Below are 12604 nucleotides of genomic sequence, written 5' to 3' on the forward strand. Positions count from 1 at the left end.
TGCCCTCTGCCATTCTTCACTTTAATTTCCAGTAAAACTACGACTTTCTTTTGATTCTTGGTCACATCCACACTTGTTACCCTTCCTCCTTTGGGGACCTTCTAAAATGTGTCTTATATGTAGGACCCCGAAGAAATTTTTATAAGACATAAATCTGAACATGCTCTACTTCCAATTAAAAATCTTCAGTGAAAAAAAAATCTTCAGTGAGGGGCGCCTGGGTGGCTCAGCAGTTGAGCATCTGCCTTTGGCTCACGGTGTGATCCCGGGATCCAGGATCAAGTCCCACATGAGGCTCCCTGTGGGGAGCTTGCTTCTCCCTCTGCATATGTCTCTGCCTCTCTGTGTGTGTCTTTCATGAATAATTAAATAAATCTTTAAAAAAAAAATCCTTCAGTGAGTCCCATTTCATCCTCATCTTCCTGGCCTGGGATGCTGTGTGTGAAGTTTGGAGCTGTGGTAGCTATCTTGCAGACATTAGGTGGCAATCTCCAGGAAGAAAGCCACCAATTAGGGATGATAAAGTGGAAGGATTAAAATAAATGTGGTTCTTGATGGTGCTTTTCAGACAGAACCTAACTTGCCAAAATTCTTGTAAAGTAGACCATAAATGTTGTGTTGGGTTTAGACATTGTTAGTTGTAATTATAAACTGTAAATGACTTATAACTGAAAGCACCCTAATTGATTCAGGGTCTTGGGAATAATGTTTTTAGGATGACTGTCTTTATTCTTCGCAGGAGACCAGAACTTATGACTGTCCAGAGCCAGTACAACAGTCTGTGGAAAGTCCAGGTGGCAAATGTATCTCTATGACTGGGGAGCTCCACCATGGCACATCATAATCGTGGGGACAAGAGACTCTTTGGAGTGAGTTATAGAGGAATGCAAGGTGAAGAAATAAATATAGTGAATATACAGAATTCCTTCAGTATGTTTTGCTGTGAAAGAGAGCCAAGAAATTTGTTAGAAACTAAAGAAGGATGTGGAGTAGAAGAATATATATTTTTTAAGATTTTATTTTTATTTATTTGAGAGAGAGAGAGAGAGTGAGCATGAGTCGTCAGGGGAGAGTGGGGGCAGAGGCAGAGGAAGAGGGAGAAGCAGGATACCCAAGGAGCTGAGCAAGGAGCCCAATGCAGGGCTCCATCCCAGGACCCTGGGAACCAAAGGCAGATGTTTAACCGAGCCACGTAGGCACCCCTCAAAGAATACATTTTTTATAAGATAAGAGGTTCTAGACCATATTGGGGTGCAGGTGAGAATGATGGAGTAGAGAGAAAATATTGTTGCTACAGGAGAAAGGGGGAAAGTGAAGGAAGGTAGTTCTTGAGAAAGTGGGATGGGGTGAGATTCAGAAGACAAGTAGAAGGATAGGTCTTGGGAAGGGGTACTTGCTTGTTGGTCACGGAGGCAAAAGCAAAGAACAGCCATGCAGGAGCAGACAGAAGGGTGGATTTGGTGGAGTACAAAGCAAGGGCATCAGCTGTGAGTGGGCACGCTAGAGGAGGTTCAGGGCTTTAAGGAGAAAGCAGAAGGGCCAAAGGAATTATTATGGACGATGGGAAATGAGGGTAATAGGGAAGCAGTAGTCTTCCAGAGCAGTGATGCCTGGTCTCCACATGAAGACACTGGTGCAGGCTATTCCATGGGACCCATCTACAGGACTCAGCTCTGCCTCCTCAAAACTGCAGCCCTAGATCTTAGGGCAGTCGCCTCCCCTCTCCAAGCCAGAGTTTCTTCTTCTGTCATTTGGTGATGATGATGTTTAGCCAGTTTGGAACTTGCTGAGCTCAGAGGCAGGAAGAGTGGGGATGCTGCAAAGTGATGGCCCGTCGTAGAAGAGGCTCAGTAAATGGGAGCCACCATGACTTGTACTGGTTGCAGATAGCAGGCTTCCTGTCCACCCTCAAACTGTGGTGGAGTAATAGGTGCACGGTGTATCCTCTCCTGTCATTGCAGAATCTTCCTTATTCATTGCTTTGCAAATGACTGCCTTAAAGATTCTTGAGGACAAACAGTTCTCAGGGTGTCTCTGTGGTTAGTTGGGGCAGAGAGGGGCGGAGGAATATCTGCAAGTTACTTTTCAGACTGTAGGGCATTGAAGTTCCGTAGAACCATGAACCATGTATGTAACTTTAAATGGTCTGGAAGGTACTTTGAAAAAGTAAGAAACAAATGATGTTAATTTTTAGAAAATATTTTACTTAATCTCCAGTAGCCAAATAACTGTCATTTCAATATGTAGTCAATATAAAAATTACTAAGGAAATGTTTCACACTGTTTTTTTTAACATTCTAAGTCTTTGAAATCTTATGGGTGCTTTTACTCTTACAGCCCATCTCAAATAATACTAGCCATGTTTTGAGGGCTCAAAATATGGGGGTGAATGGCTGTTGTACTAGACAGCTCAGGTGCAGAGGCAGGATGACAGAGCAGGAGCAGACGGAGACTTTGGCTACAATCTGATAGCTAGAGCTGCTGAGTGACAGTAGGCAATTAACTTAATGCTCTAAGTTTCAGGTTCCTCAACTGCAAAATAACTAAAAACCAAACATTATTCAGTACATATGGTGTGTCAAGCACTGGCTCAGGTTTTGTGGTATTAACCTATTTCATTCTCCAACAACCATTTGAGAAAGGCTGTCACAAAGTTTAGAAGGGAAGTAAAGCTCTTGGCAAGAGCTCAGCATGTATTTTGCACAGCCAATCTAACTAACTCTTATCCCCAGCAACGTATTTGGACTATAATTACTACCATGCTCTTCTTCATTCCCAAGATCAACCCCACACAAGGGATGGAGAAGGGCACCCCTTCTATATCTGGTCAGGATAACCAAAGAGACAAGAGCCTGATTTCTTCTAGCACAGAATCCACAAGATATAATGCTTGATGACACATTGTTATCTCTCACAGATCCATTTTGCCTATCTTTGAAAACCATCTGAATATTGTGCCTGACCTCTCCCAATGGCAGAGGAAAGGGAGGCTCTCATGCCCCTTTAGAGAGAGGAGGGTAGGATCTGAGACCAGGAATTTGCAAGGCTTGTAGCCCTCAGGCAGAGAGTCATGGGAGGAAGAAAGTCTTAGCTCATGTCTGTCTGACTGTGAGTCACTGGAGTTGTCTCTCATCAATCAATCATTAACTAGATGTCTGTACACCTTTGTTTTTCTTCACATTTTAAAAATTGTGGTAAAATAGCACATAATATTTACCATTTTAAGTACATATGTTAGTGGCATTAAGCACATTCGTATTGCATAACCATCACCACTCTCTAGTTCTAGAATTTTCTCATCACCCCAAACAGAAACTCAATACCCATCAAACAGCAATTCCCCATTCCCCAGCCCCTGGCAATGTGAATCTGCTTTCCAACTCTGAATTTGCCTGTCCTGGATATTTCATCTACATGGAATCATATAATATGTGACCTTTTATGTATGGCTTCTTTCTCTTTTCGAGGTTCATCCACATTATAGCAAGCATCAGTGTTTTGTTCCTTTTTATGGCTGAGTAATATTCCACTGTGTGGATGGACCACACTTTGTCTCTCCATCCATCCATTCATTAATGGACATCTGGCTTGTTTCTACCTTTGGGCTACCGTGAAGAGGGCTACTATGACCATTTGTGCACGTTTTTGATAGAGTTTTTGTTTTCTCTATATACCTTTTGCCCAGTCTTTTCTCTTGGAGGGCAAAGACACTATCTTCCTTAGCTAAGTGATTTTGTCAGTAGGTGGTTTGTGTGTTAGCAATTGTGGAAATGTCTGTGATCATGTGATTTATAATTAGAAATATATATTTGGTCTTCGCCCCTGTTTCCGGCACAGAGTTCCCAAATCTCTTGGAATTCCCTGTGATGGGAGTGATGAAGTTGATGTTATGTTAATGAGGTGATTTTTGAAAAGCACCTAAGGATGGAGGCCAGTCACCAGAGGAGCCAACTTTCAGTTCCCACCCCATCTGTCACCTCCTGGGAGGGGAGAGGGGCCTGGAGATTTAATTCAGTCACTAATGACCAAATATTTATTTTTTTAAGATTTTATTTATTTATTTATTTATTTATTTATTTATTTATTTATAAGAGGCACACAGAGAGAGGCAGAGACTTAGGCAGAGGGAGAAGCAGACTCCCCAGGGGAGCCTGATGTGGGACTCGATCCCAGGACCCGGGGATCACACCCTGAGCCAAAGGCAGATGCTCAACCACTGAGCCACCCAGGTGCCCCATAACCAAAGATTTAATCAGTCATGACTATGTAATGAAGCTTCTATTAAAGCCCAGAAGGGTGGGTTTTGGAGAACTTACAGTTTGGGGAACCAGAATGCTTTCACATGCCACCATGCTCGGCCCCCAAACTCCATGGGGACAGAAACTCCTTTGATTGGGACCTCTCCTTACATTTCACTTCATCTGGCTATTGATTAATATCCTTTAATATCCTTGGTAATAAGATGGTAATCTAGTGAGTAAACAGGTTTCCTGAGCTCTGTGAACTACTCTTGCAAATTAATTGAACCCAACGAGGGGGTCATGGGAACCTGATTTATAGCCTGTTGGTCAGAAGCAGGTAACAATTTGGACTTGCACCTGGCATCAGAAATGGGGCGGGCAGAGAGGAGGAATCCTGTGGGACTGAGCCCCCCCCCACCCCCAACCTGTGGGGTGTGACTCTAACTCAGGGTGAATAGTATTGGAATTGAGTTAAACTGTAGGACACCAGCCGTTGTCAAAGAATTGCTTAGTGGTGTGGGGAAAACCCCACATGTTGAAATGAGGTTCAGAATCAGTCACTCCTCACTTTCTGCTTCCTTGACCCACTCTTTGTCATGGCAGCCATGCATCCAGCCCCAAGTCTAAATCTCTAGTGGAGGAATTGGATTATAAATTTAATTTTAATCCATTTAAATCTAAAGAGCTGTATGTGGCTAGAGGCCACAGGCTTGGCTATGTTGCTCTAGGCTGACTGAGGGTCCCCCTCCCCCTCTCTCCACCTCACTCTGAGCTCATCGAGACTGTTCTGAATCCTGTCTGCGTCTGTGTTCTGGCCACAAAATCTGGCGTGTACAGGCCCTAGGGAATATGAAGGAATGAGTACCCTCACACTCTCCTGTTTGCCTTTGTATTCCCAAATTTCTCTCTACTTTTGACAAATGTATTTGTGAGATAGCCATTGGTGTATTCTGATAACCTTTAAAACCAGAGAGACCTGTATGTCCTCAGCCCAGAAGATCACAAATCAACCTAACATGCAGGGCCGTGAAAGGAGCATGGGGCTAAGGGGCTTGAATATGTAGATTCCTAGGAGGCTCTGGCTCAGCCACAAATGGTGCCAACACAGGCATCACATCATTGACTATTTGGAAATCAGGAAAAGCTTGGTTCCTATTACTCAAGCGGCCCCTGATCTACTTCCCCTTCTGGCCCCTCAGCTGTGCTCCTTTGGAAATCATGGAAGATTGAGAAGTTTTGCCTCTTCAGAATATAGATCCTGTGAGGGGTAGAGAACAGAGAATCTCAGCTCTAGAGAGACTAAGGGGGAGAGCTGGGGACCCAGACTCCTGGCCCTGAGGACTTCATGGCTTTGAGCCTCTGCCTTCCCACCTGTAACATGGGTCTGTGAACAATCCCACTGTAGAGGATTGTCTGCAGAATGAAGGGAGACACAATATTCACACAACAAAGTACTCCTCTACAGAAATGAGAATGAGCCACTCATGACAACACGTGTGCACAACTGTGGATGAAACTCATAGTGTTGAGCAAAAGCCAGGCACAAGAGGTGCCTGGGTGGGTCAGTCAGTTGAGCACCGACTCTTGATTTTGGCTCCGGTGATGATTTGGGGGCCTCTGGGTCTCAGGGTCATGGGATCAAGCCCTGCCAGCAGGCTCTGTGCACTCAGTGGGGAGTCTGCTTGAGATTCTCTCCCTCTCCCTATGCCCCTCCTTCCACTCATGCACATTTGCTCTCTCTAAATAAATAAAATCCTTTTTTTAAAAAGAAGAAAAGCATAAAAGAGGATGCACCGTATGAATTTTTAAAATTTTATGTTAATTTTTTTCTTTGAGAGAGAGAGTGAGACAGCAAAGCAGGCTTCTTATTGAGCAGGAGGCCCAATGTGGGGCTTGACCCCAGGACCCCAGGATCATGACCTGAGCCAAAGGTAGATGCCTAACCACCTGAGCCACCCAGGCACCCTGCACTGTATGAAGTTTTAAAACAGGAGTCCATTAGACTTGGGACACTGCCTCTGGCATGGGGGCAAAGGGGAGGGGGTAGGCTGCATGCACAGGGTGAGGGTTAGGGGATGGTGAGATGTCCTCCTTGATCTTCTGACCGTTTGTTGATGGTACATTTATGATAAGTATGCTCTGTACATATATTATACTTTGGTAAAATTTTCATTGAGAGAGAAAAACAAAGGAGGGCAAAGAGAAGAAAAGAGGGAGGAAGAGGGGATGGAGGGGCCCAGGGACAAAGAGAAGAGAAAGGGAGAGGGAGTACTTTCCTGGCACAGGAGAGGTAAAGGTAAAGTGTGGGTTTCAGGGTTTTTTCAGGGTTTTCTGCAGCTGCAGAGTTGAGGTGGGTGAGTTGACATAGGGCTCAGTGAAGACAGTGAAAATCATTTCCAACCTTTCCCCACCCCACCTCATTCACACAGAGGGGCTGTGAGAAACACCAGCACCGCGCACACAGAAATATCTGGGTTCCAAGCACAATCGTCAGTGACCTGAAGCATCTGGTTAGTGCCTGAGGCAGAGACCACCACAGACAAATGCCCACTATAGGCAGTATTGTTTCCACAGGCTACAGATGGCCTCAGTCCCCCAAGCCTCAAAGTAGGCAGAGACCATGATTTCTGGAATCTGACATGGTGGAGGTCTTAGGTCTCAGATACGTTCTCACAAAGAGACAGTTGTTAAAATTTCAGGAATTTTATAGCCATTATTAGAAATCTACCATATAAAATTAAGTCACATTTTAAAAAGACAACAAATTCTTAAAATCCATCACTTCCTAATTTCTTTGCTATAGTGGATGAACAAATCAAGTTCCAATATCTTTGTTTCACATTTGTCTCTCTCATTAATGTAAGTAAAAATACCACCCAACATTCATGTCAGACCTATACTCGTTCATCAGTGACATGAGCTATGTCTTTGCTGGATTAGGTAATAATCAAATATTCCTTTGCAGTCTGATATTGTGATATTACTGTTGGCGACAGAATTATAAAAATCAGTGCTGGGTTTTTCAAGAAATAGCAAGTCTCCTGAAACTATAGTTGTATGGATTTTACAACAAAGAGTATCGTGTATTGTATTATTATTATTATTTTTAAAGATTTTATTTATTTATTCATTAGAGACATAGAGAGAGAGAGGCAGAGACACAGGCAGAGTGAAAAGCAGGATCCATGCAGGGAGCCCGACATGGGACTCGATCCAATCCCGGGTCTCCAGGATCCTACCCTGGGCTGAAGTCTGCACTAAACCGCTGAGCCACCAGGGCTGCCCTACGTATTGTATTATTATTGGTAACTGTGTGCCACCTATCGTTTATAATCAGAAAATCTTTTATTGTAAACACATTGTCTTTATATACAGCATACTTTTTTTTCTGGAGCCAGATGTTAACATTTACCAGCACAGGGCAGTGCAGAAAGCACATGGACTTCCCATTCTGTAAAAGCCATGTTCAAATCCCAGCTCTTCTGCTACTTGTGTGACCCTAGATGGGTCACTTACCTTTTTGTTTTTTTTGTTTTTGTTTTTTTAAAGATTTATTTATTTATGATAGACATAGAGACAGAGAGAGAGAGAGAGAGAGAGAGGCAGAGACACAGGAGGAGGGAGAAGCAGGCTCTTTGCTGGGAGCCCATCGTGGGACTCGATCCCAGGACTCCAGGATCGCGCCCCAGGCCAAAGGCAGGCGCTAAACCGCTGAGCCACCCAGGGATTCCCTCACTTACCTTTTTGAATTTCAGTTTTCTCTAACACAGGATCTGTAATAACCATCAGAGGGAGATCTTCAGTTAGAGCTAATGAATGTGAAGTGGGTGGCCCAGGGTGTGGCATAAATCATGGTCACCACCATTTTGGCTCTTTCCACCTGCCGGAGACAGGCATGCCCTCCCTCTGCTTTCTCCGTCCTCTGAGATCCAGACCACAGTGACATGGCCCTTCCCCTCAGACCTGCCCTCGCCCATCCTCAATCCTTGTTCCCCATAGCACCTCCCTTTGGCAATCAGCAGATGAGGGGATCATTCAGCAGACTCTGCTCTGAAATCCTTGGACCATGGTTTTCAACCTTCACAAGCTAACAACCATCTGGGACATTTGTTCAAACCATTTCCAGGGGCCCTGAACTCACGGAGACAGAATATAAGGGGGTGGGATGACTGGGATGCTGTGGTGCCCACAGGCCCATGGGTAGGACTTCCCGAGGTGCTGCCCAGAGTAGCTGGTGGTCATGTGCTCTTGGGCACCTTCCTTCATCATCTCTCTGAGTGCTCATTTCATCTTTTGGAAGATGGAACTCCCCCCTGGCATCAGAGGCACAAGGGCCAGGATAAGAGCTGGGGTGTAAGCCCACAGCCTAGTGCTGGCAGTAGACAGCAAGTAGAGGCTGCGTGGTTTCCTTTCCTCATCTCCCAGCATTGCGGTCGGAGCCCCCAGAAGACGGGCGCCTGCAGCACTGACTACAGAGAGAAGGGCTACAGGCCTCTGCTCCTCCAACTTCTTCCATATGGAGCCCACAGGAGCACCCCTTCATGGCACACTATCTGTGCTACACACTGTCCACTCCACCAACTTTTCCAAGCTTCTTGAAATAGTCTGGAGTGGCCAGGTCTTTTCACCCTCCTCCAGAGATGAGAAAGCTGGGACCCAGAGATTCGCTCTGTGGCCAGCACAGTTCCATCCATGCCCATCAGTGTGGTCATGGGCTCTCCTTGTCTGTGGGTGGAAGAGGGACATGTTGCCAGGGTTGGACATGACTTGCCTAAGGCCACCAGCCTTGGAACCCAGGTGCAGCTGACTCCAGACCATGGGCCCCTCCCAGACCCTACCTGGCTGATTTCCCAGATCACAACTGAGGTGGCCAGGGCAGGCGAAGGGTCCCCTGTTGCCACCGGAATCATTCATGGAGATCCTCATACTGCAGGTTCAGGAACAGTTGACACATATCTCAAATTGCAGTGTGCCAGGCAGATGCTCTTTCTCCCTTAATCTGAAGGGACAACTTGAGATATTCCTATTTTACAGATGAGGAAAGAGAGGCTCAGGGGAATGAAATGGCTCCTTGCCAAGAACACACAAGTAACTGCTTCCTCCTTGAGGGCCCCAGACTGTCCCTCTGACTCCACATCCTCCCATCTGTCTTCTGACTCAGACAGCTGTATTCCTTCCATGGAAGCTCACCAGGCCCTGGCCTGTGCTGAAAGTGGACTTAGGTTCACGGTGGACTGCTTCCAGAAGGAAGTGGTAGACACACAGAGCCAAAGCCATGTGAGCAGGAGTAAATTTTGGGTCTCACAAAATTTTCTGTCAGAGCTCAGAACAAAGTGGATCCCCAGGCCTCCTCTTCAGCACCCAGGAGTGCAGATCCCTCCCTCAGACCCAGGAGTCCAGGTCCCCAGGCCTCCAGCCCCTCCTCCCAGACCCAGAGGCCCAGCCCCCAGCCCTTCCTCCCTCGGTGACCTCCTTTTCTGCTGCCTCTCCCAGCTGGATCACACTGGCTATGAAACTGCTCTTCTTGGGGCCTCAGGCTCCCTCTCTGTAAAAAGAGACCTCTCTCTTGCTTCCCTGGGAGAGGATAGAACTCTCAGAAAAATAAGTCTCCTTCTTTTCCCTCTCCCTCTCTCTGTCTCTCTGTTTCTGTTTCCTCCAGGGACACAAACAGGAGCTGCAGAGGAGGCTGGGATGAGGTGTCCCCAGCTGCCAGGACAGGGTTAAGGGCAGGCAGGCCAACCCGGCCCCCCACCCCTCGTGGCCTCACAGCTTCCTCCTAGAGGCAGAAGGAGGACACGCAGTCTCTGGCCAGCCCCCCACCCCCACCCCCCCACCCCCCCCACCCCCGACTCAGGATTTCTGCTGAATCTTAGAGGCCTAGGTGTTTCCCAGAATGAAGTGGGGGGGAGTGGAGGAGGAAAGGCCCTGTGGGCTGCTGTGCTGCCAACAGGGCTGGGACCCAAGCCCTCTCTCTGAGTTCCCCGAAGTCCAGAGGCAGTCTGCTTCCAGATTTGGATCTTTGCTGATCCTGGGGCACCTGGCTAGGGTCCCTCCTCCTCCCTGGAGCTCTGAATCCCATCCCTCTCAGGTCTGGCACTTAGGGATGCCCCTCCAGTAGCTGGACAGTAGCTGGACAGGGATGGGGGAGAGTCCCTGCACTGGGATCTCTCCCTTGTCCTCTCCCCTCAGCCCTGTCTTTCCTCCTCTCTCCATCCACCCAGTTCCTTCCTCTTCTCTCCTCTTCCTCCTCCTCTTTCTCTTTCCTCTCTCCATCTACCATTTTGTCTTCCATCAGGATCTCACTCATTCGTCTGACACAAGTTTGTTGAACACCTACTATGTGCCAGGCTCAGGTCCAGATCCTGAGGAAACAGTAGAGACAAAGGCCACTGCCTGTATGGAGCCTGCCTCCTGACAAGAGGGATGCACAATACACGAGGAAGGCAAAACGTGGGCAACTTATAGTTCATGTAGGAAGGTGAAAAATGCAGTGCAAAATAGAAAAGAGCAAAGGGAGGTAAAGGGGAACAGGAAGGGGGGGCCGGTTTCCATCTAGACACCTTTGGCCAGGTAAGCCAGCCTCCCTCTTCCCCTCTCCCCTCTCCCTTCCTTCTCTGATTCCTCCTCTCCCTCCATCCTCCCACCCCTTGCCCCCATCCTCTAACTCTCCCAAAGCACTTCCTTCCCACTCAGGACACCGGGCAGATCCCTGCCCGGATGTGCCTGGACTCAGGTATTTAACAAAACCCCATCACTTCCTCAGGTTATTTCCTGGGGGCCCTTGTTCTTCCTAGCTCCTCAGGAGACAAGTAACCATGGAGAAGGGGGACCTGCCCCCGAAATGAGACAGATGTCTCCAGAAGGAGCTCAGTGAGCTGGTCTCCTCGCTCCTCCAAGTTCTCAGGGGCCTCTGCTCCAGCCCCGCAGCTACTGCCTGCATCCCAGCTCAGACTTGCTCAGAGAAGACCCTGATAGAACCTCGCCACTCAGACACCCCTGCCAGGAGTCCCTGATCTCTCCATCCAGTTTGTCTGGCACAGCCTCCGCTCCCAGCCTTCCCTTGCACCCTCAGAACCAAATGTTGACCCCCAAATCTGCCCATCAAAACCCTGCATGGGGTGAACCCTGCTATGCACCCCACCCCTAGCCCAGTGCCTCTACAACATCAACCCACCTGTACTTTGCTGACCAGGACATTGCTTGCCTTGCCTGACCTTCTTTTTTTTTTTTTTTTTTTTAATTAATTAATTTATTTATGATAGTCACAGAGAGAGAGAGAGAGGCAGAGACACAGGCAGAGGGAGAAGCAGGCTCCATGCACCAGGAGCCTGACGTGGGATTCGATCCCGGGTCTCCAGGATCGTGCCCCAGGCCAAAGGCAGGCGCTAAACCGCTGCGCCACCCAGGGATCCCCTTGCCTGCCCTTCTACTCCACTTTTGAACCACCAGCCACATCCCCACCCTTACCTTAGCTAACTCCTCATTAGTTAGGATTCTGCTCCTCTAGGACATCACCTCTTCCAGGAAGCCCACCCTGATTCTCCAGCTGGGTTAAAGCATCCTTGCACTGCTCTTTGATCCTCTGTTTACACAGCTGTCTCCTTCGCAAGATTGGCATCTCCACAAGGGCAGGGCCCAGGTCTGAGTCATCTCTGTGTGCCTGGCATCACCCAGCCGAGAGCCTGGCCCACCAGCGGTGCAGGAGATGTCCCTATAGTGAACAAATATTCTTTTCTTCTGCCCTTTCTCCACATCTGCCTTATTATCTCCCTACTCTTCACCCCTTCTGTCCTGGTTTTCTGTAAACCAAACTCTGATGTTTTCTGGTGAGGTTGGAAATCTTGAGAGGGCCATTGTGTACCCAGGGCACGGAAGAGAGATCAGCCTCCACTGGAGTGGAGGGTTCTGGAAGAGATGGCTGTCAGTGAGGGGAGCTAGAGGTGATCCTGCCACTACCTCTTGCCTCCTGTGGGAGTGCCTGGTTTCATCTGTCCTTGTCTTGGCTACTACCAGCCATGGTCATCTCTCCCTGCAAGGAATTCTGGGACACTGGACATGTGAATCTGAGGGAGAAAGGGGTTGGGAGCTTGGACTTTTGGAAGGGAGGAGGGACTAGGGGTCTGGGCTCCTGGATCTGAGGGAGGAGGGACTGGGGTTCTGGACCCCTGGGTCTGAGGGATGAGGGGACTGGGGGCCCTAACTCCTGGGTCTGAGGGAGGAAGGGGCTGGGGGCCTGGTCTCCTGGATCCTGGAAGAGGAAGCCATTGGGGTTTAAAGCCCTGATCCCTCCTTCCTCATTCACACTCTGGTTTTAGAAACATCTGGTTTTATACAGCTGCTCCACCCGGGCAGGGTGGGGTGGG

General features: G+C 48.0%; 1 long non-coding RNA gene across 2 annotated transcripts; it reads right to left on the reverse strand.

Annotated features, from left to right (window-relative positions):
• Positions 1–428: 428 nt before the first annotated feature.
• LOC140600989 (uncharacterized) lies at positions 429–12465 on the reverse strand. 2 transcript variants are annotated; one of them, XR_012004060.1, is made up of 3 exons: positions 11709–12465; positions 7982–8014; positions 429–2156 (listed from the first exon to the last, which is right to left on the reverse strand). It is a non-coding gene; the product is annotated as an uncharacterized lncRNA (long non-coding RNA). The 2 variants fall into 2 exon arrangements; XR_012004061.1 differs by lacking the exon at positions 11709–12465 and adding an exon at positions 9080–9304.
• Positions 12466–12604: the final 139 nt, after the last annotated feature.

The sequence above is a fragment of the Canis lupus genome, chromosome 1, assembly GCF_048164855.1.
Source record: "Canis lupus baileyi chromosome 1, mCanLup2.hap1, whole genome shotgun sequence".
NCBI classification, from domain to species: domain Eukaryota; kingdom Metazoa; phylum Chordata; class Mammalia; order Carnivora; family Canidae; genus Canis; species Canis lupus.